General features: G+C 41.7%; 1 protein-coding gene and 1 non-coding gene across 4 annotated transcripts in view; both read right to left on the bottom strand.

The window, feature by feature from the left end:
• The window catches only part of JAZF1 (JAZF zinc finger 1), a 346283-nt gene that overhangs the window by 182458 nt on the left and 138523 nt on the right, over nucleotides 1-25302 (bottom strand). The gene's annotated exons all lie outside the window — the stretch shown is intronic.
• Nucleotides 5429-5492, bottom strand: MIR7184 (microRNA mir-7184). The gene has a single exon (NR_128367.1). It is a non-coding gene; the product is annotated as a microRNA mir-7184 (primary transcript).

The following is a 25302-nucleotide window of genomic DNA, read 5'->3' as shown; positions in this document are numbered from 1 at the left end:
GGGACATTCACGGCTGCCCACACGTTTCTGAGGCTGGCTATTTTCACTCTGCTGTTTTAATGCCAACACCAAGGAATGTGTGTGGCAGCCAGCCTTCCGCTGACACCTTTGCCTTGGGTCTTACCCAGACCAAATGAGTGAGGATGAGGGGACAGGAGCCAAGGGGGCATTGTTTGTGAGCTCAAGAAACAACACTGAAAGCTTACTGGTTTGTTTTCTAGATCAAACACGTCACCCTCATGTACCTGCCAGCTCCCCCGGCCCTTACTCATGCCATTATGTCATTTTCGACTGCTCTCCCTCCACTCCTCATTGGAGTCAAACCCAATTCCTCCCTAAAGGGCCTGTTAAAGTCCAAAAGGCAGCCCAGGGAATCGTTCTCTGCTTTCTTTTGTATCATTCGTTCTTTCATTCAACCAATATTTACTGAAGACCTATTATGTGCCAGGTACTGTTCTCGGCACTAGAAATACAGCAGTGAACAACAAAAAAAGAGGATTTACATTCTGGAAAGGACAAGGGTCAATAAGGACATCAGTAAATACACACTGCTATGTGTACCATGTCAGATGGTAACTTCCAGGAAGAGAAACAGAACAGGGGAAGGGATGATAGTGACAGCTGTCCTGCTCTCTTCACTGGCACTTAGGTTAAATATGCCATTATCTGGCCAGGCCCAGTGGCTCACACCTATAATTCCAGCACTTTGGGAGGCTGAAGCAGGTGGATCACTTGAGGTCAGGAGTTTGAGACCAGCCTGATCAATATGGTGAAACCCCATCTCTACTAAAAATACAAAAATTAGCCAGGCATGGTGGTGGGCGCCTGTAATCCCAACTATTCAGGAGGCTAAGGCAGGAGAACTGCTTGAACCTGGGAGGCAGAGGTTACAGTAAGCCAAGATCGCGCCACTGCACTCCAGCCTAGTCGACAGCGAGACTCTGCCATTATTTAACTCAGTTAATGTTTTGTTTCCCCTTCAGCTAGATACTCTGTGTTCTCAAACAGTAAGGGCTGTTTTTGGCTTCTTCCAGCATGGGATTGTATACAATGTCGCCGTTCAACCAATTCTGTTGAACAAAAAAACTTATACAGCTGATTCATATTTTAGAAACACAGACCTTCTGGGTGCACAGGGAAGTCAGGAGATGAATTAATCCAGGTGAAACCGCAGGCAGTGATTCATCCATTCCACACCTATTTTCCGGCAGCCATGTCCTAGGCACATGAGTGCAGCATTAGCCAGATACTTGTGGGCTCACCAGTGAAATCCTGCCCTCGTGATGTGTACATTTTGGTGGAAAAGACCAGCAAATGACAAGCGATTACTTCTTCGTTGTTGTTGTTGTTTGTTTGTTTGAGACAGAGTCTCATTCTGTTGCCCAGGCTGGAGTACAGTGGCATGATCTTGGTTCACTGCGACCTCTGCCTACAGAGTTCAAGCAATTCTTGCATCTCAGCCTCCCAAGTAGCTGGGATTACAGGTGCCTGCCACCACATCCAGCTAATTTTTTATAATTTTAGTAGAGACAGGGTTTTACCATGTTGGCCAGACAGGTTTCGAACTGATCTCAGGTGATCCGCCTGCCTCAGCCTCCCAAAGTGGGTAAGCGATTACCTCTATGGAGGAAACGGCAGGAAGATGAAAAGAAGAAAAGCAACACAGAGGCTAGGAAAAGGCTTTCCACCGAGATGATGTTCCAGCCAAGACAGGAAGTGGGAGAAGGAGCCAACAAGGCCAAGGGCAGGATAGGGGTGGGCAAGGATACTGAGAAGCAGCGCCTGGAGGAGGAGCCGGGCAGGGCACAGGCCTGGAGGTGGAAATGTGCTGGGTGCGTGGTCACAGAGTCCAGTTAGTATGGGGATGAGGCTGGGGAAGACAGGAGCCAGCTTTCACGGGCCCTTGTAGGTCACTGTAGGGAGTGTGGGTTTCATTCTAAGTGCAATGGAAAGACACAGGAGAGTCTAAGCAGGCGAGAACACAAGATTTGTATTTTAAGAGGATCCCTCTGAAAAGACTGCCCCAGAATCGGGGTGACTACATGTCACACTTTGCCAGGGACAGTGTTACTTTATGCCTGTTGTCCTAGCATCATTATTAATAGCACCCCATTTCACTCTCCAAAGTGTTGCAGATTAAGGGAAAAATTATACGGTCATCCTATCCAGAACCCATTATTATAACTAACATGATTCACTGTTCTGAGAAACCTGATATGCTATGTACCAGTCACATCCCCCCAAATACAGCAGAGGCTGAATACAACATATTCTATAGTGGGAAATTAAGCCTGTCCTCCAGCACCGCAATTATGAAAAGGTTCTACTGTGTTCTGATGGCTTTTTTTTTTTTGAAAGACAGGAAGAAGAGAAAATTCTATAAACTTCTTTCCATGATGTATTCCACATTTTACAGCTGCTGCGAGGGGAAAACTTTTCCACAGATCAAATCTAAAATTTTCGTGGTTCAGGTGGAGTCTGTCCTCACTTGATATGGACAAAAAGGGCCAGTCATTGCTCTCTGTGCAGAGATCCTGAGAGTCCTGTTCTTGAAGAAGCCTGCCAAAGTCACCTCCGAGCAGCTCCAGGTTACATAAGCCCTGTTTCTCTAACCTCTCCTCTCAGGTCTTATTTTTCAAATGTTCAGTCATCCTTGTGGCTCCTCTGTTTATCCTTGCCAAGTTCTTCACACTGACACAGTACTTCTAAAGTTATACTCCAGAAGCCCTCTGCTATTTTCCCTACCAAATCTTTCCAGAAGCCTCAAAGCCATTCTCCTCTGCATCTAAACCATGGGCCGGGAAACTGGAACCAGTGCTGACAAGCCACACTGTACCTCCTGCCTTGCTTCCACCTGTCCTCCTTGGAGTAGACCACCTAAAGAGAGGATTAAGCATAATCTTACCGTGTCTGGGGGATAAAGGCATGTAGGGGTAGCAACCTCTGTCGGCTTGGATTATGCCCCTTCTCATATTCCATCTTAGAATCTCAGAATGTTGGGATAAATGCGACCTTAGCAACACTCTTTTCATTTGGTAGATTTATTGAAGGCTGATCCTACAAATTGCTCATAGATGGGACAGAACTCACCTTGGACCGTGGCCCTTCCCCTCTGCTTTGCTGCCCCTCCATCCACTTCAGGGAAATGTTACCGTCCTCTGATTGATTTATACTGAGCTGAATTTACATGTCTTTTCCCACCTCTCTCCTTGACTTGATTCAGCTTGAGGGCAAATAATATATTTAATAGGTCTCTGTATTATTCACAACATGGCATCTTTCATGTAGCCAGGTCTCCAGGGAGATATTTGCTGAGCAAACTCCTGAATGGACTCTTAAGGCTCCTCCTTGCTTTATGATAGAGACAAGAGTAACACTCCCAGGCTTTTGGGGGTCACAGGCTCTGGGGACAAACAGACCTGACTCCAAATCCAGGCTATGCCACTAGTTTCCAGGCTATGCCACTAGTTTACCAACTAGTAGCTAACTGGCTGTAGGAAAGGTATTATAATTCATCTTTCTTCATCAGAATAATGGATGCAATATACCTACCTCTTTCTGAGGGCTACAAAAGCCTCCCTATGTTGCACAGAAATGCCTCAACAGATACATGTTCTGCCCTGAACACCACTGCTCCCTCTTTTGCTTGCTCTGCTCAGTTAATATGAGTTCCAGCTATTTTCCCTATAGGTTAAGCTTTTACCAAAAAAGAAAAAACATCCCAACAGTGCTGTTCTTACCAGAGATACCATTTTTTTCCTCAGGCTGAACTACTTAAAACCCTCCTTAGATAAGAGATAAAACTATGCTGGAACTTATATCCTTTTGCAAATTTTTAAAGTAGAGTGCTGAGATAACACCAAAATGGGGGAATTCCTAAGGTGACTTGGGACATAAGTAGGAGTGAGGAAAGTAAGCTTAGAGAGAAAACGAAGAGAAGCTTTCTGATGAGGTGTGAGCCCATGGAAAACGGCTCAGGGAAAATGAATCGGAAATGCAGCCTGTGGGGTAATACCGCTGCAGAAGGAAACAGGCGAAGAGAGCCAGCCTCCACGGAGCGTCCTCCTCCTGACTCAGAAACTCGCGCCAGCAGGAGTTGAAGCCTATGACCCCTAGGACTGATCCCATACTGACATCTTGTGGTTACAAGTGTCATGACACTTATGTGGCCCCACGGCAAGCATGGACATGCATATTCATACCACAACCAGGTCTTCATTTTGCCGCATTTCAAAAGCATCAAACGTTTTCTCAACCCCAAGCTCCCTGTTTTCAGTAGACGTAGAAGTGAGCGAAGGAACTGTTGATGAATGTGACACTGGCATTTGTCTCCCCCGACTGCATCCATGCTAGTGGCTCCAAGCCTCTGCAGCCTTGGCTGGAGCATGTCTTCTTCTCCAGCACCCGAGGCTTCTTTAGAATTACTAAAACTCACTGGTTGTTTTAAATGTGAAATGAAAACTGCAGCTGCTCAGAGCTTTCAAACACCAACCAAACCACCCCCTCATGAAGTCTAAGGGAGGAAGGCAGGAAATAGAACAGTAACCTGGTTCTTTGGAATTTCAAAATTAAATTTCTCTTCACAACCGTTCCCCGGAGCTCCTCAGTAATGGAGGTGCGCCAGAAACCCCCCATCTTGCAGAATCCCAGATGGTCCTGAGTGCCCGCTGCATTCGAAGCACCTGGGGATACTAGTGCACCTCAGAGGGCCCACGATCCAACAAGAGATGGGCAGGACCCCATCACCGTGAAGTAAAGGAGGGGTGGCAAAGGGCGGACATGGGCCGAGAGAGTTCTGGCGGGAGACACCAGGAAAGGCTCCCACAGGAGAGCAGCATTTTATCTTTTAGGATGAGCAGTGTGGGGCAAATAAAGTTGTGCAAGAAGGCATTTATAGCACCTAAAGTCACAGGCCTTAGGAATCAGACAAAACAGGAATTTACGCCCAGGCCCATCACTTCCTAACTGTCCATCTGAACATGATCTGTGAGCTCTCAAAACCTTGTTTTCTTCCTCTGAAAAGCAAGGATGAAAATTCTGACTTCATGTTGCAGTTGTGAAGAATGAGTAAGATAATGTGTAGAAGCGATGACTCGGCACACACTAAGGACACACACATGAGAATGCCAGTTGCTAACAGCTGGAGGAGCAGCAGGAGTGCAGAGATGGGCAGGAAAGGCTGCCACCACCTGCGGAAGTCAGGGGCAGGTGAGGACAGTGTGGACGTAGGACAAACAAAGACAAGGTGGTGGGGCAGGGTTGGAGGACAGAGGCACTGGACACCAGGCAGGGCCGCCTGACCAGCTCTTGCTCCTCTCTGCTCTCCCAATGTGTCGCCTGACTCTTCACTTGGTTTCTTTTTGCCTCTTTATATCCTCTCTCCCCAGCGAGGTTATTTTGGCTTTCTGGAGACATGGGCCACAGTTCATCACGGGTCCAGCAGAAGGCTCAGGTGCAGAGCAGACACTCACTGAGCATTTGGCCTGGCCCCTGACGATGCTGGGTCACTTTCAGCAAATTAGCTAACCTCTGTTAGGAGGCAGGTTTCTCTTCAGTACAATTCAAACAAAGGCAGAATACTTGTCTCTTTTGGTTGCTGTGAAGATTAAATGAGAAAATGCAAGTGAATGGACAAATGACTGGGAAAAGGCTCAATAAAAGATAACTGCTATGAGAGCTGCACCTGCTAGAGTCCTAGCTGCCAACTTCACAGAAAGCACTGCAGACTGTTTTCTATGAAACCCTGTCTCAAAGACCTAAGGATATGCTCAGGATAAATCAGAGAGGGTTGAACAATATTATCACAACAATATTTTCTAAGAGAGTTGTTAAGAAAATTGAGTTTTCATCTGAATTTCTCTGTATTATGTAACTTTCCCACTTCTTAATCATAGCTTTCAGAAACACACCATGGTAGCACTGCCCTTAACTGCTTTTCCAGACGAAATCTTTTCAAATTTCCACCAAAAGAATGCAGTTAGCACCACCTTCTCCTGACCGTCCTAACAAATGGATAAACGTTGCTGCAATGAGACAGTTTAGAACAACATCTGCTCCTATCTGCCAACAAAGTTCAGCTGTGGCTTCTGACACTAAATAGGGCATGAAAATCTCTTCCTTTAAAAAATAATAACATGTATACTTTTTTGTTGATCAAAAATAACAGATGACTATAGAAAAAGTAGAAAATCTAGAAAATTATAAAAAACAAGTTACCCATAATCAACTATCCACACACAGTTCAGGCTGTGCATTTTATAATATCCTTTACTATCCTTCTAGTCTTCTTTGCAGATATATTTTTAAAATGGAGTCAGTCTTATCTTTTCACTTATTATACCTGAAGATTTTATTTAATATTTCACTTTTGTTCTTGTTGTTGTTTGTTTGTTTTGAGATGGAGTCTCTGCCGCCCAGGGTGGAGTGCAATGGCATGATTTTGGCTCCCTGCAACCTCCGCCGCCCGGGTTCAAGTAATTCTCGTGCCTCAGCCTCCTGAGTAGCTGGGATTACAGGTGCGCGCCACCACATTTCACTTTGTAAAAAATTACCACATTACATAAAGCTGGCAGTATTGAAAGAGATGTGAGGTGAAGTCTTTATTCTCTAGAGGTCGGTGCTTCATGAGGATACATGACACACACACAGGAAAAACAAATAATGGCATACAATAATGATGGGATACAAGAATGACTTAAGACGGGGTAGTACAAACAACATCTGTGAGGTTCACACCTCGATGAGATTACCATGGCCTAGAATGGCCTTGCAAGGACTTCATAAAGGAAGACAGAAACGAGTCCAGCCGTGAAGCATTGTAGTTCTATAGAAAATTTTGAATTGATAATGACTAATTTACCTCTCTTTCTCCAATACACAGAAGGACAGGTTCACTGAAGTCTTCCCTTGTTAAGCCTTTGTTCTTACGGACAAAGCTGAGCTCCCACAAAAGCTGTTTTTCAAATATCATAAATAAGGATGTAAGTAATTCGAAACAATTTTCCAATTATGTTTGCATTCATGAGGAAAACCAAGGTTTTAAGAGAAAATAAAAGAGGTTATCTGAAGAATTAGAAGTCAATTCTGAAATTCCAGATTCCTAGTGTCTAAATAACACATAATACAAGAATTAGCAAGAATCTACTCCACACATGATATTGAAACTTGGAACCACTTGTCAACCAAGCTTAATTCCTGGGACAGACCTTCCTGCTTAACCTGTATTCATCCACTCATACATTTAGGAAATACTGTTCAGTATTTTAGAATGTGAGTTAATGAGTCCGACACTGGGCTAGGCGCTAAGGTAAAGTGAACCATATGGACAGGTTCCTGCCATCATGGAGTGGACAGTTTTAGTACGAGAAAGGCTGACAGGTAAACAGACAATGACAACCCAATGTAATCAATGCTCGGTAAATTAAGCCACCTTAAGGACTTACAGATGCTACAGATATAAATGCTTCATTAAGAAATGAGCACCTAGAAAAAACACTATATTACCCTACGCTTGGAAAATTAGGAAAGGCTTCTTAGAATAGATAACATTTAAGTTTAAGGAAGAACAGCAGAAAGTCAGGAGAGGCAGTAAAAGAAATATCTAGGGCTGGGCACAGTGGCTCATGCCTGACATGCTAGCACTTTGGGAGGCCAAGGTGGGAGGATTGCTTGAGGTCAGGACTTCAAGACCAGCCTGGGCAGTACAGCAAGACCCCATTTCTAAAAAAAATTAAAATAAAAAATGTAAAAATGAATATGGTGGCACTGCCTATAGTCCCAGTTACTCAGGAGGCTGCGGTGGAAGGATTGCTTAAGACCAGGAGGTTGAGGCTGCAGTGAGATGTAATCACGCCACCACACTCCAGTTTGGGTGACAGAACGAGACTCTGTCACAAAAAGAAAAAAAAAAGAGAGAGAGGTCTAGGAAGAGAGAATAGCATGTTAAAAATTCTAAGGGAGAGAAAAAAACATGGTGAAAAAGTGGAAAAAAGATATTCAAATGGCTGGGTCAGAGGGTGGAGAAGGGAGGATTTCGGTGAGCTAGAAGTAAGCACATACATAACCAGGTGTGGGCATGTGTGTATACACACATACTCATTTAGACCTCAAAACAATCCTCCCATAATTATCATCATTTTGAAGATAAGGAAACAGGTATGAGAACACTAGTTGGTGATAAACAATAAGTAGCCAAAGGACCCTGAATGGAAGAGGGACATGATGAATTTTGCATCTCTGGCAAAATACCAATGATGCAGTGTAGAGAATGCTTTGGAAGTTAGGAAGTGATGATAAAATCTTTATTAAGCTTCCCAGAGAGATTAAAGGGCTCACTTTCTGTCATCTTACATGCCATACCCTAAGTCTGCAACTTGAGAGATCAGAAAACATAGAACCGTTTCCTTCAAGGAGGTTATAATCTACCAGGGGCAACAAGCATATCAGGACACTGGGTGCTCTCTGTAGTGCTTGGCAAGGATTCCATAGACCAACTACTTTCTAAAGCACCATGACCAGCAGAATCATAGACTGAGGTTCCTTCTTTGAAAGACAGCCAAGCTTCTTCCAGGAAGAGAAAGCCCTGACCACAGGGAAGCACTGACCACAGCTACAGCCCCAGTTCTTCTCTGGGTCTGACAAACTCAGGACAATGGTTCTGTCCCCTAACACCTTTCTATAGTCCCAAATACTAACCTGGTGACCCACTAACAATGTCCACATGGTACCGTGAGTGTCCAGGGCTATTCCTGGCTTAGTCACACTCTTCCCCTCTTGGGGTTTAGCTACTTTGTCACCTCCCTGCTGGAGAAATGCCACTTACCCATGATAGTGTTAAAGAACATTTGTCCTCATACTTAACAACAATCCAGTCCACCCTTTATTCTACTTTCTTCAAAGCTATGAGTAAGAAAGAGAAATTAAACTAAAATGTTCAGTGTAGGTAACAGGCTCTCCATACAGCAACATCGTATCTAAATCTTTACAACCACCACCATGAGAAAAAGATGTGCTTGTCCTCATAAAACATGAAAACACAGGAAAAGGTAAATTGACTTGCCTTGGTCCACACAGCTAAATAAGAGCATAAGCAGGCTTCAAATCCAGTTCTGACTCCAAGGCCAGCCTCATTCTACTGCACTATTTAATTCTTCAGAAGTAAAATAGGTCATTTGAAAACATACTATCTTTCTGAAGTTGGCAGTTAACGTGTTTGCTACAGAAGATTGGTCAAGAAACCAATCAGCGGTTTAAAATTTGACTTTGAAGTTATATCCTCAATTCTTAAACCTTCATTTATGGTTTGGTGGCGTATTTAGTCTTGTCAATAAGGCCCTTGCAGCAGCAGATGTTGGACTGATGTGAGATAGAAAGATTTTTGGCCAGGTTTCTGAAACCCTAAATTCTAGACCAGTTTTCCATAGTGAACACAGGTTCATGAGAGCTAGGGCGGAGCTGGGGTTACTCTAGCCAAATGCACACTGTTATTATTCAGAGCCTTGGCACCAAACTTTGGCAAGGTGCTGATAAACCAGGGTAGGTTATATGTCAATGAATTATAAGTAGGGGATCATATAATTCCTTGTCCAAACCATTGGGACACAGCAAAAGGAAGTGTTATTAAATATGACAACAGGATAAATGTGTAATCCAGGTCTGGCCATGGCAAACCAACACTTATGGTCACCCAGGTCATAAGGAGCCCCGTTACTTTCTAGCTTAAGGCCTAGGTTACAGGAAGTCTGGAGGCCCCACTGGGTCTGGATGCCCAGGCTCACATGCTCATCTTGTTGCTAATAGCAACAGGTGGCTTCTAAAGATGAATCTAAGGAAAAATGCTCCACAGGAATAAAAGCTACAAAAGTATTCTTCTCTAAAGCCCGAAGTTAGCCCAAACCATCCACCCTAAACCTTGGGGCAGGGTGGGCTGCAGTGGAGGCAGTCTGTCTTTCTTACTACAATACCCTTCTCAAAGGAGGATGAAAAGAATAAGAGAACGTAGTGCAGACACAAGAGCTCTGAGCCTTTTGTGTACCAAACTGACATTCCCTGGTACTTGTGGCCCAGGAATAGCCTGGGTTTTGAACCTGTTCCAGCTGCTTTCTCCCTCAAGGCTCAGGTTCCTCTGGGTGACTGCAACGCCTCTAACAGAAGCACAGAATGAATGTTGAAAATGCATTCCCCCTAGAATGTGCTACTCATAAGAATTCCTCAGTGCAGGGGAATCAACCAATGGTGCAGGTATCATTTGTGTAACTGTCTAAGGTACCATGCAAAGGCTATTTTTTCATGTTTATAAAAATAGATAGACCCAGTTTCTTGCCCCTAACACAGAACTCTATACCTCGTAGTCATTTACTAAATGTTCTCTCACCTGAATAGGACCTAGTTAAGTATTCCTGAAGCCATTGGCACTGGAGAGGAGTCAGCGCCTCCTTACTGGTGAGTGGTCAGGAGATGTCCACAGAACGGTTTACACCACAAAACTTACTGCACCCCTTACCTCGGTTTTCCACTGCATCAGGTCAGAAACTTATTTGATTTGCTGCCCCGAGTGGGCTTCACACCTTCCCTCCTATTCGCCAGTGTGTCTTTTTCCATTACCCATGTTTAAAAACAGACTCTTTAATTTATGGGCATTTAGGGCTGGTGAAAATCTCCAAGCTCTGGGCTCACCACAGACTCAGGCCCCTAAATGGTAACAGCTGAGCTGGCTTGTCAGGCGGGGTGAGGCCCCTTCTCCCGTCCCTGGAGAAATAGCCTGAATGAACAGACGTACTGACCCCAGCCCCATGCCGGTCTCAGGGGCTGCCCCAGAAGTGGCTCACTTGGGGATACGGCTTGTTGCTTCCATGGTGAAGAAGAAAATCTTTATTTGTGCCTGGGGAGTAGGAAAAAGGGGTTCCTAATGCTGGCCTTGGTCTGTTTCTGATCTCTCACAAGGGATGAAACATTGATAAGGATGGTCCTTTATTTGTGGTTATGTTCTTGTTTGGTTATTAAAATACCCTTTCTTCTGTGAAACGATGTTGGACAGTGGGTGACATTTTAAAATGTCTTTCATTGGCAAAATAAAGAGTTACCATTGGCATACTGATAAAGTTTTTTGGTAAAATTTTACTGCCCCCTGAAATGCAAAAGTCTGGGAAACACTTCCTTAGACTCCATGGCAAGGCTTCTGAAGAGCAGAGAGATGGGAACGTGGGTTGGGAGAGTGGGGAGAGCACTCTCATCTCAGAACTCCAATCTGCTGGCTGCAACATATACATTAAATAACTAATGGGGATGGCAACAAAGCTATCTTTGTCACCTAGTCCAGGCCAGGCTGGGTACTTGTATTATCTCAGTTAATCCTCACAATTACCCTGCAAAACAGACACTACATTTTCCATTTTATAGCTAAGGAATTAAATGTGCAGCTATGTACCATCAACAAGTAGCTGTGGAAGGCTGGGATTCAGCCCCAATGCCTGTTTCTTTCCCGGATGCACGGGGTATGCAGTGGGGAAACAGGGCTATCAGCTTCACTAAACAGCAAAACAGAGCTTTTGAATTAATCAGAGTTGGGAAGGGACCCATTTCTGAATGGAGCCTATTACATTCTAAAACTCAGATGATCATGAAGACATTATAATGGAAGTTTGTTTATTCTCTGTATTTTCTAACTGGTTTATTTGAAAGTTTGGTCTCAGGAACTGCTCTGCAAGGCTCTGGAAATGACTTAATCAAAACAAGCCCAAGTTCAATGTGAAACAAGCAACCTATCTTCTGCAAAGCAATAGTCATCAGCCAAATCGGAAGCACCCAAGTAGTCATTACCCTCCCTTTCTTGACCTGTGGGTATTTCATTGCTTCTTGCCATTTCCAAGAGTTCAGGCAGGCTTGAGTAACTGTTCATTAAAACCAGAGTTTAAGGGGGAGGATTTTGAACAATGTCAAAGACCAAGGAGCTCACTTGAATATTACCTATAGATTTAACTTAACCATGCTGTTGCTATTTCTAAAAAGGCATAAATCACACGATGGCTGTATTCTTAAGGGTCATGTAGCGCTAAATACTAAATCAAACTTCTTGCAGCCACTGAATCTACTGAAGGCAATATGTAGAGATGTTGCAACATTCTTCGCCACTACCTTTCCATTCTGCTCCATTCCCACTTTTAGACACAAAGCAAAACCATCCACCCCGGGAATTTAACAACAATGCATCTGATCATTAATAGGTACAAATAAAGATGCAAGAATCAATTGTCACAAATAAGGATAGGATTTGGCATCTGATTTGGAATGTCTCCTTTGCCTTAACAACCCTATTAAGCGTTGGTGAATAACATTAGGCAACTATTCATTCAACCAATATGTACCAAGTGTCTACTAAATGCCAGCCATTGTTCAGGATGATGGGGATGCAAAAGTGAATTAAGAATAAAGACAAAAATCCTTGCCACTATGGACTTCTCCCTGTAGTGCAGAGAAAACTTGATATTATACAGTAAAAACTTCACTTATTAAAGTTAAATTTTTAAAATAATAATTTGACTTTTAGATGGTTTTCATGGTACATGGAAACTCATGATTTTCTCAAATTTATTGCTTCATCCTAGGAGAAAATATTATTTTGCAGATGATTTAACATAATATACCTAACTTGAAGCAAAATCATGCAGACATCTTTTGTTACTATCCACATTCCTGACATCTTCCTTGAAGTTTTTCACTTCTAAGGGCTGCAGTGATTCAAGAGACTGCACTGGGTGCTTCTTAGAGGATGGCCCTGGGGAAGAATAGGGTTCCCAGCACAGGACTTGTCCTTGTGATGTTCTGCCAAGTCAAATTTACTTCCTACAAAACCAACAATTCACTTTTACACTGGATTACCAAATAGTAGGGCAAAATTTTAGTCAGAAAACTTAGGCAGAAGCTTATGAAATATCTTAAGAATGAAGGAGAAAGAATGAGGACGCAACAATGGAATCAAGAGTATCTAACATATCACACTTTGTCTGTTGTAAGGAATTGCTAACAGATGAAAAGAACGTCCTCTAAAAATCCCCTCTCGAATAATCAACTATCAAACAGTGCAACAGAACAGACTATGGGAAGTTACTCCAAAGGCAACTGCTAACTTACTTTATCCTAAACAGATGGATCACAGATAAAAATGGCTACAGAGCTTGGTAATACCTATGTAGAGAATGAAAGGCTACATGGCAAAATCTATATAGGAAAATCTATAGAATTCTTACGAAATAATGTTTTCTATCAAATGGGAACCATTTTAAATATTGAGGCAACTGAGATATTAAATTTTTTAACCTAATGTTTAGATCTTTTCTTATACTGTATAAGCTAAGTATTTAAAAGCTTGAAAAAGAAAGCAATGGCACCTTTGCAATGATCAGAGCCAAGTTTGCTGACAAGGTGAAGAACTACACAGTCAGGACTCAGGTGCTGGCTGCAGTGCATCACTAGGTGGAAAACAAAACATAGGAATCAGTGGTAAGTTCAGACTCAGTAAAGTGCTACACATTCCTTCAAAGTCGACTGGTTGAGGTGAATGGAGCACTGGCCTCAGGTATACCTGGGTTAAAGCATTCTTACTTTCAAAATCTGAAACACAGCAAGAGTTAATAATACAGCTTGGCATCATTATATCAGAGTGTCAAAGCAGGTGAGCTGATGAGATTCAGAAAATAAAGACAAGGACTCCGAAGGTGGCACCCCTCTAGATGCAGACCTGAGCAAACCAGAAGGAGCAAGAGCCCTGTAGGGGCTGGCACAGGGTGGAGAATGTTTCTAAGGAATTGAAAAGGAGTGTTCAGTTTAAGTATACAGATACAGAACACAGCCTCGGTTCTGACTGTAGTTGAGGGAAGTTTTATAGGCTTGTGGAAGGCAGGCGTGGAATACAAACAAATCAATGTGGACAGGAGTAAGAGATAAACAGTTTTAAATGTCTTGTACAACTAAAATGTTTCTGCAGCCCAGGTTTACTGCCAAAAGAGGAGACTTGGAAAATTTTGGTCTGGCTATTCCAATTATAGAGCTTTATGAAACCACATAGGATACAGCACTACCTTCTTGAGAAAAGCAACGATGTCTTGACCAGGTAAACCTCCACGGTAAGTGTGACTTGTTATGGATAACTCTGCATAAGGGCTGTTCATCCTTTCAAGGCCTGGCTTCATTCGTTTTGGAAGACAGTTGCAAAGATCTTGTAAATTTTGCTTTATCTATTTGTCAGATTGAGACTTGTACCACTAAAAAAAAGTACATGAGTTACTATGAACCTTTGTACTATTTATAATGTGAAGTACAGGTCGTCAGTTACCATCTTGACTTTAAAATAGTTTTTATTTATCTTTGTGTTGGTTTAGAACTTAAACTTTAAACAGTGTCTCTCTCTCTTTTGGTTTAGGGAGAGAGAAAAATGAAAGTTTTAATTTCTATTTTGGTCTTGCCCAAAAGTATTTCATAAACATTTACTAAGAAGATTGTCAAGCTCTACCTAACTGCCCCCATGAAAAAGATAAACCTTCTTATGATATATTCAGATAAATATATTCATCATTTTCATCCTGGTGTTATTATTCATACCAACAAAGGTACAGTTGTCATTAAAAGTAACCAGAGTTCCCAGGCACCTCATCAATTACCTACCTACCTATTCTTGGCAAAGCTTGGTTGCTATACATAAAGCATATTTACGTCTACTTAGTATATGGTCTAGCTGTTGAGTCCTCTAAAGCTAAAAAGACATCTATACCTCAGGTTCAGCTCTCCTTTCCATCCTTTCTCTATTGATGGCACCTTCATACATTAGATCCTAAAAAAGAAGTCACCCTTAGGTCTTTCTAGACCTTAGGAAAGACAAGAGTCTTTAGAAGTTGATACGGGGAAGAGGGGGCCAGGAAGTATCATCTTTCTGATGGCCATTTCTGCCTGTGTGTCTAACACAGTGAACATTCATATAGAACAAACACTGGCGCGGTGGGGGTGGGGGATGGTAGATGTTGAGTGGATGATGGAGAGAAGGGAAAGTGTTTGTGGAAAGACCCTCACTCCCAATATCCCACCCCTCAGTCCCAGACTGCTTTGAGACTAGGAAGCAGAGAGCAGGAGGAATGCAGCTGGTGATGCAGTGAGACCTTATACTGGTTACTAGGACTATCTTGCAGAGTGTACCATTTGTGTATATATGTTTGTGTATGCATAACTTTTTCACTTAGAAAATGGGGCTTCTTCCATTATTCTCAGCAACCTAAAGCAGGAACAGAAAACCAAACACCGAATGTTCTCACTTCTAAGTGGGAGCTGAATACATGGACACAGAGAGGGGAACAACACACACTGGGGCCAGTCATGGGGGCTGGGGGAAGGGAGAGCATCAGGAAAAATAGCTAATGCATGCTGGGCTTAATACCTGGGTGATGGGTTGATAGGTGCAGCAAACCACCATGGCACATGTTTACCTATGTAACAAACCTACATATCCTGCACACGTACCCCAGAACTTTAAAACGAAGAAAAGAAAATGGGCTTCTTTTCTCTGATAAAGACTCTCTGGGAAGAGACAGGATCTACACTTTGTCACATGGGAACCTGCAATGGGAGATATGAGGATTTTCTCTTTCTGCGTGTGGAAGGCTTTGCTTTTCCGAGAACACCTTGGAGTGTCTCACACATCCAGAAGTGAAGACTGGGGCTGGTTCTCTTCCTAAGCTTCACAACAAATCTAAAAGTTCTAAAAGTGTTATGACCTATGTTTATAGAAGTTCATCTTGTATATGTACAAATAACATGAATAAAACATGATTTCTTCCTTACTTTCACGTTTACCTTCTCCTTCTCTCTTCTTTAACCTGCAAAAGGGAACTGTGAAATCTGCATAAGAATCAACACTGGCACTGCACATTTTGGATATAAACCAAGGACAGAAAATATGGACTCTGAAAATACTAGTTCAGAACTAAATAAATAGATCTGCAATTTGGAAATTAATAAGAAGAAAAAGTTACTGGCTTTCTTTGTAAGACTCACAGAAGATAAATACCTCTTATAGTTTGGGAATTAAAGAGAAAAAAAACATGGCTCTGCTGTGCCTCGATGAAAGCTTTCTCTGCCCTGGCACGTTTGTAAACAGCATGTTTCACTTTGCTAGCAGGAGGGACAGCTTGAGTGTCAAGCCCACTCCCTCATTTGCTAGATCAGATAGCCTCTTCTGTTTGTGATAAGTGAAACCTAATCTTCACTTGAATGAGAATTTGCCCAATATATTTAGAACATGAGGCAGGGCTATCCCTGAAGCAACCTAACTGCCTCTGTGCCTCAGGCATTTTCCGCTTGGTCTAAGAATCAACACAAAAAGATCGAAAGCTTTAAACACCTGAGTTTGGATAATTCTGGCCAGGAAGAGACCCCATGAACAGTCAAGTGTCATTACCAGGTAAGGAAGTAACATTAGCACAATGGGCCCATTCTTGGACCCTAACCTGTGCTGTACCCACATGCTCTACCACCTCCCCTTTATACCTCTTGGTCCTCCCATTGCAGGTCCAGCACTTCCCCTCAGCTCCCTACAAGGATGCGAAAGCATCCCAACACAAACGTGTGTCCAAGTATCTCCTCTCCGTCCTCGACCCGTTCATTTTTACTTTCTAAAGATATTACTACAGCACCTTGCAAATTGAATTTAACAAAGGACCTATGTAAGTATGGATTATGTTACTTAAGCAAACTAGATGGGGAGCCCATCTTTTCCATATTTACCCCTAGAACAAAGCAAAGTGCTTGGTCCTTAGTTGATACAATGCTGACTCAAGTGAAAATAAGGAGACTGCACAGCCACTGGGATGGAACATGGATTATGAGATCGAAAAGTTCACAAAAATAAAAACATTTCAAGGAGTTAAAGAGGAAGACCAGAGATTTGGAGCCTAGTGTGTAATGTGAATAAAGACTTGAGGCTGGCAAGGTGGCAGAGGACAATGGCACCAGGGCTGGGATGGCAGTAGACTGTGGCTCTGATTACAAATGAGACACTCGAGGACCCAAAACTGGCTAGGCCTAAGGTATGCAGGAGCTGCACATGTAAGATTCTGAAGGCCCCAAAGTTATTTGGGGAGTAGAACCCTTGGAAGAGAGAGGACGTACCGCTAAGGAGACTTGAGGGTGTGGAGCAGATTCGGGGAATTACTGTAATGTGACCACAGGGCACACCCCAGCTGAGGAAAGCAAGAACTTGCCAGCCACACGTGTAAATACTATTCTTTGTGCTTGACAGCAACTCCTCTTTCTTTCAAATGACATGCACCTCTTTCCTTCCTGACTTTCAAAGAGCCCTGATTACTGAACTTGTAATTATGGTACTCTATGGGAACTCTTTTTTTGGGGGGCGGTGGGAGGAGTCTCCCTCTGTCACCCAGGCTGGAACGCAGAGGCACGATCTCGGCTCACCACAATCTCCACTTCCCAGGTTCAAGCAATTCTCCCTGCCTCAGCCTCCTGAGTAACTGGATTACAGGCACCGCCACCATGCCCGGCTAATTATTCTATTTTTTAGTAGAGACAGGGTTTCACCACATTGGCCAAGCTGGTCTTGAACTCCTGACCTCAGGTGATCCACCCGCCTCAGCCTCCCAAAGTGCTGGGATTACAGGCATGAATCATTGCACCCGGCTGGAACTCTTAATTCTTTCTTAAATCAGTTAGTCCTGATGCATAAGAAATACCAATACCTCTCAAAAAAAAAATTCTCTTTTATGACTTTCTGAAATAAAACATCACGATATAAATTTCAAACTGTTCTGTGGTCTACTGATCCCAGGCAAAACACACACATGCGCGCGCACACACACACATACACACACACACATACACACAAAGTTTAAGCAGAACCTTACTTAAGCGACTTGAGTCAAGGAACATGAGAATCTGAAAGGTTAGGGTGGGTTTTTGTTCCCTTTGGCCAAATCCTAGAAGACTTTGTCCACTGGGGGTCCCACTGCCTTTAAGACAAACAACAGGGAGAAGAACAATTGGAAGCACAAAGAAATCCTTTCAGTTTCTTTTGTTATTTTGAGGCAGCCTTTGAGGGTGGCCAGTTATAATGAAAATAAGAAAGAAAACTGATATACACACACACTGATTTATAATTTTCATAATGGAGCATTTAATATTCACATTCTTGTATGGAAAGTATTCTTATTTTCCCCAATCCTGCTTCATTCCAAAAGCATTTACAAAAGAGACAGATCTGTCTTTAACTCACAAATGAGAAAACAGAGGCCAAACTGTGTAAGTGACTTCCCTATATTCACATACCCAGGTGTATGGCCAAGCTGGAATCTGAACACAAGTCTTTTGAATTAAAATGCCACAATCCTTCTACAAAGTACAGAAATGACACCATCATCCTCCTAACAGAAACAGAGATCTGGATGAAATATCAAAAGAGAAATCCTGCTTCCCTGTTCGCTCGGAAAGGAATTTGTTATTGAATAAAAGGTAAACATGCCATGGCCTCTGCAAACAAAGTGTGATTTTTTACTATCCTGTATATTAATGAAATACCATCACAGCCAGTAAGATGAGAACTTACAATGTGAAGCTAAGGACATGAAGGCTGAGCAGTTACCATCCTCAAATTGCAATATTTTATATATATAAAAGAAATAGGCTGGGTGCCGTGGCTCACGCCTATAATCCCAGCACTTTGCGAGTCCGAGGCAAGTGGATCACCTGAGGTCAGGAGTTCGAGACTAGCCTGGCCAACATGGTGAAACCTCGTCTCTACTAAAAATACAAAAATTAGCCTGCTGTGGTGGCAGGCGCCTGTAATCCCAGCTACTCAGGAGGCTGAGGCAGGAGAATTGCTTGGACCCAGGAGGTGGCGGTTTTGGTAAGCTGAAATCGTACCTCTGCACTCCAGCCAGGGTGACAGAGTGAGACTCTGTCTCAAAAAAAAAAAGAAAAAAAAAAAAAAGAAAGAAACAGGCACAATTTATCTGTTATAGTGTTGAAAAACATCAGGGTGGCATTAATCTCAAGTAAGTAAAAAAAACAGGAAAAGAATGAGAAACTTAAGACATCTAAGAGATTAAAAAAAAGAACATCATCAAAAATAAATTTTTTCAGAAACTATTTTTTCAAAAAATGTTTAACAAACTCTTAAAAGCAAATAAGCCACTCAATTTCGGTGTAGAGCCCTTTCTCCTAATGGATGACTGCAGGAGAGATGTTTGTGGTTCCTTGCTTTCTTTTTGGGAAGGGCTGGGCAGGAGGAGTAAGCTGGAGGATAAAGGGCAGAGAAAGTATGGCATGCTTAGAAATTGTTAACGTGTACTCATTAGTGAGTACACAGAGTGACAAGATGTCAATCAGAAAATATATAGCTGATTCACTTTTCTTCTGGGTTGTTAAAACCCACCAAAGCTTTCAACCACTGTCCTGAACAATTCCCAATTTCAATTCTAAAGCAACAACAACCTGAAACCCTGAGAACAGACCATAGACATGTATGGCAATAAATACACAAAAATAAAGGAGAAAAAATTAAATGCAATTGTCAAATAATATCTTTAACTGGAAGAAGATATATTTGTGACAATTCAGCAGGAAGACCTTATTTTTTTTTCTAACAATGTAACATACACAAAGTCAAATGGAGTAGCTCTAGCCTCTCTTTAAGTACATGTATATGAGATGATTGCCAAGGACCCTTGCAACTTTACTCAGTAAATTATAATCATTTATTTGTCTTGATGCACTAATATGTAATAACTGTGGGGGAAAATACAAGTAAATAACACCTTCCCCCAACCAGTCATTTTAACATGCAGCACTCTGCAATAATTATGATTCCTTTATACATTCAAGTCCACAAGGACAGCAGCCCTGCCTAGAATAAACTTCAGGTTAGAGTCAGTTTGATAAACATTGATTAACAAACCACTGACATAGTAACAAACTAAAACCTATCTGACTTCTGTAGTGACTTTTTTCTTATGTTTTGTACAGTTATTGGGGGCATGCATATTATTTGGAAATATTAGTATCATGAAGTTGTTTTCTTTGTTTATTCTTCATCTGGTGCCACAGTCTTCACTCACTTTGGCGGGGAACAATGAGGATGCAAATAGAAGTGGTAGATTAACGCAACCTCACTCTGCAGGCAGCTTTGGACACAGAGCATCTTGACCAAGGCTCGCACTGGAGGAGGTAGGGTCATCTCTGGAGGACATTTGGGCTTCCTCGTGACACACAGGTTATTCTGGGGCCTGCCCCAAATGCCATGATGCCTTGTGCCAAACAGGGGAAAGGAGGGAAAGCTACCTTCCTATTGTGGGTTAGTGGCTTTTACCTCCCTTTATTAGACACCTAGAGGTTCCTAACCCTGCCTGGGCACTCAGGGGTGTGGGATGTTGGGGGTGACGCTGTGCTCCTGGGGATGGTAGGAAAGTATGGTCAGGGATGGGGAGAAGCATCTGCAAAGAATGCACATAGCGAGACCAGAGAAAGTGAATAACCAGCAACCCTCACGGCAGCCCATTGGCATCTACAGAACAAACTCCCTCTAGGTACAGCAGATGCCAATCTTTCAGCTCACGAATGGGCACAGCTCAGTGGCCCAGTTTAGGAAGATTCTGGGCCTGGGGACAAGGGAACACAGTGGAATCAATCTGTTCAGAGTTTATTTAGGTACATGCAGAACTTGCTTAACTGTCCACCTCTGAAAAGAGACAATTATGATGTAGGAAAAGAAAAAGCAGCAAGACTAGATGTACTCAAACACAATAAATATTATGTTTTCTTGCAAATGTCCTCAGCAATGAGATACAGAAGCAGAGGAATTTAAAGAACACATCCAAGAGATCTGCACAGTCAGAGAAATCAGTGACTTTGTTTTATTTTTCAGTTTTCCAGGCAGGACCAATTAAACCTGTCTTAATAAAATTCTCAAGCAATGCTGACACGATTCATCTGTGCAGTATTATAAGAGTTTAGCAGCCCCCATTTTAACCTTGGTTGAGTTTTATGACTCATGTAAAACATTCTGAAAATGACTCAGGGAAAAAATGGGGACATGGTGAGATAAAAGTGGAGGAGGTGAGTCATGAGATCTGAGTTCTTATTTCCCAGATCAGTAACTAGCTGTGTGGCTTTGGAGGGGTCCCTTCACTTCTCAGAGCCTCTTTTTCCTCATGTGAAAGAAAGGGAAGGCATTTTTACAGTTTTATTTGCACGTGTCTATTTCATCTCAATTTTATTAAAAACCGGGCTCAGGTTGAACACACTTGGTCAAAAGGAACCCTCTTTCTAAATGCCAATTCGCAGGATTGTTCCATATCCAGAGATGTGTGGATGGAAAGTTTCCTTATTCAAACCTTACAAATGAATTCCAGACACCCAGGACACCCCCAGCAACAAGGAATCTTTTGCTGAGTTGGTTCACGACATTTTTGGACAGCATGATTTATCACAGATGTCTCCAGGTAATATGTTTCCTCATACTTTCTACCTCAAACTCACTTTTCTCTCCTCTAGTCACGTGTACACATAAATTGCTTTACTAGAAATGGGCAGAGAGATTTTGGAATTTTCATTGCCAACATCACAATTTCAAATAGGAAAAATAAAAAGCTCTTTTTCTTCCAGCAGAGAAAAGCATGAAACTCAGTTGATAATTCTTACAAATGGTACCAAACAAAGGAAGAAAATACCAGAACCGATGGGCTAATGCAAAACAATAGAAAGAACAGAGGAGAATGGGAATTTCCACGCAGTGGGTAGCCTATTTTTGGCAAGGTAAATGAAACATTAACATATTATATTAGAGTAATTCAGGTAAAAGAAAACATACAACCTATAAACTTTGGGATGGGGGAATGATTGTGGCAAATAGCTTCTCACTGTGCTTGTATTAGCATAACTAGTAGATACAAGCTCATTTTTCAGGGTTTTATGATTCTGACACTATAAATCCAAAGTAGACTTGACCTTGTTAAATAAATGATTCATATAATTTTGTTTACATCACTGAACTAAAGAAAGGAAGACAAGATAAAAATTCTACTATGGAATTTGTTGTTTTCTTTCAAGCATTTAAAAATATTAGAGATAATCTTCCTTTTTATTTAAACAAAACTGTTTAACATCTGCTTTTTATAATATTGTTATTTCTTGTGAACATTCAGTGTTTGAAACTCTTGTTCCCAAGAATTACTTGCAAATATCACATAACTAAAATTCCAAAAAAAGAAGCATGCACACACCCCACAACTCCAGCAAATCCTTGATTAACTGAAAGCCAAAACCCAACCAAACAGAATTCCAGACGAGCTGAAGCTTGTCCTTTCCATATGACTTTTATAAGAAAGTAGGAAACTACAAAAAAGATACAAATGTATTTAAAGCAAAAGACTTGCTGAACATATCTGTAGGTCAGTACATATTCAGCTGCACTGTCCATGCTTGGTATGCTTAAAGTATTATACAAAAAACCATGCTCATGATGAGGTATGAACTCTACCTTTTATTTCTACCTCAAATTCTTTTGTGGAACAAAGCAGAATATAAGCAGGTATTATCTTTTATCTCTACAACTTTAATGCGTAGCACATCGATTAGACCTGCATACTAAAATATTTCTGTTAACAAATGAATAAAGAGTGGTAAATGAGAGGCAAAGCATGCTCAATCGAAAAAGATTCATGATCGCTCAGCATATGGAATGTACGCTCATAGCATCTTAAGGTTTAAAGAGACCTTGGAGATTTACTTAGCCCTCCCTGGTGCAGGGCTCAGCTTCTCCAAGAACGTTCTAATGTTTTAAAAAATGCTTTGGTATTAGCTACCATATTGGGAACACACGCACCCGCACACATGCATATACACACACATACACACAATCATCTTATTTCATAGTCTTATGAGATAGATGTATTTATCTTGCAACCAGGGAAACTGAGGTTCAGAAAGTGGCAGAGGGAAGACAAGGAAGAAGAAAAAGTCAGAAAGAAGTGAAACACGTTTTTTTGCCAATTCTTTTCTATGGTCTAAGATCCAAGAATAAATAAGAAATTAATTAGACAAGATGAAAATGTGCCTCCCCTGCCCCATGCAAATACCAACATTATAACTGACTTTCTGAGATATATGAAGCTAAGATAGTCCCTGGAACATACTACACACATGATGTTAGCTTCCTTTCTTTTCAGTATGTTACAGCATCTTGGGGACAGGTAAAGATATTTAGGACCCACTCTCAACTCTGAAAGTTTTGGAATTATCGCATAACTAAAGAGAGTTATGAGGAATGCTAAAACCCATTCCCCTAAGAATAATCATTGCAACTGTGTTTTTTATTTTAATTTAAAATTCAATGTGTATATGTCTCCTTCCCGCCGCCCCAAGGATATAAATTACTGGAAGGACTGAATACAGCAAAAAATACAGATGTGGGGAAAGGGTGGCAGTTTTAACTTTGAAATTCACTATATTTGTCAGTTAAAGTCAGGCCTAAAGCATTAATTTATTCTGAAACATTAATTAACTGGAGCTTTTTTGCATTTAATTTTCTCTGGCATTTTGGAATCTATTCTAAGCCCTGTGGAAATGGCAGGTCTGATGTTATTAAAGTTAGCCTTTCAGAAAGTCCTCGAACTGAAGACTCCTACACATTAAAAAATGCTGAGAGTCCAGATAATGCAAACCTAAAGTATTATTAAAGGGTATTCTTTACACATGAAAGAAAAACCTTACTTTTATTAAAAATGAATTAAACTGTCAGAAGTCTACAATTTCACATAATATTTGAGCCCTTTAAACACATAAAAAACAACATCTAAAGCCAGTTTCATTTTTTTATTTATTCATTCACCCACTCATTTAAGTATCTGTTGAGTGCCAACTAAGTGCCCGGCAGATACTGTTCCGGGGGGGGTGGCAAGCAAGGTCCTGTTCTTGTGCAGTTTACAGTCTAGATGGGAAAATAACAACCAACCAATATATAAGAAAATATCGAAGAGAGATGGGTGCAATAAAGAAAATTACAGAGTAATGTAATCAAGAGTGACTGGGAAGGCCTCTGTGAAGAGGAAGAACTTATGTCAAGTCCTAAATGATCAGCAGTTGGCTACACAAAGTCTGGGGGTAAACATCTCAGAGAGGGGGATACACAGTGCCACAGTGGGGAGGTGGGAGTGAGCCAGGCAGGTTTGAGGAGCAGGAAGGCAGCCATAGAGTCTGGGCCACCCGGCAAATGAGGGTGTGGGGGTGTAGAAATGTGTTTGGTGGGATCAAGAATTGTATTTTGGACACAAGGAATTTTAGATGCCCACTTTAAAGAATGGTATGATAAAACAATAATTTATAGCAATTCCATGATCGCCCAGAGTCAAGAGAGGAATTGGGAATGGAATTCAGGGATGGATGCCACTGACTGCAGCGATGTAAGGTAGAAGACCATGATTCTCTAACAAGCTTTATCCCATGCGTCACTTTAGATATTCCATTTAATCGGTTAATACTTAATTTAATATGCCCCAAATTCAACAGAGTAGATACTGTTCCTTAATGTTCTATTAAGGAAAAGAAGAAGACCCATCTAGAAACCACGGAGATTATTTCTATTACATAGATATTTCTTTAATAGTCAGTGTGCTCTCAAAGAAACAAATTCTTTCAGAAATGCATATAAATGGGTGCCCTAGATACATGTGGCAAAAATTTTAAAAAATTAAAATGTGTGTAATCGGAGACAGTATTTGGAGAACGTAAGAGCGAAAGGCTTTCTAGTGGTGGTTCACAACACAAAGAACTATTGTTTACCTGGTGAATGTCTGTGTGTTGGAGCCCAATTGTGTGCGTGTCTGCATGGGTGTGAATGTGCGAGTGTGTACGATCTGATATTGCTGATGGTGGAGGGAGGGAAGTTCACCTTCTTTCCAAGTCAGATGGCCCAAATGATTATATCTCCTTGCTTGGGATGTTTTGAGCTTGATTTTGGATGGATAAATAGTTTATAATTTGGTATAAGCTATTTTTAAAAAGGTGACATTTTTTAAAAGGTATGGGAAAAATTAAACTAGACATCTTACTATGCAAATTTCTGAGGCAGCAGAGAATTCCATGGCCACATCTATTTCCCAAGACACAGCCTTCCAGAAGCCAGTGAGATATCACCGCTTCTTGTGCCTCTTTACTTTCCAAGACATGTTTGTGTCTGAGCCTCATCAGCCTAAGGGCAAGACCTACATATTTCAGATGATTTGCATTGATGGGTTATGACTATAATACATACCA

This window comes from Macaca mulatta, chromosome 3 (genome assembly GCF_049350105.2).
Source record: "Macaca mulatta isolate MMU2019108-1 chromosome 3, T2T-MMU8v2.0, whole genome shotgun sequence".
Taxonomy (NCBI): domain Eukaryota; kingdom Metazoa; phylum Chordata; class Mammalia; order Primates; family Cercopithecidae; genus Macaca; species Macaca mulatta.
Note: the sequence above shows the minus strand (reverse complement) of the source record. Positions and strands in the feature narration are given on the sequence as shown.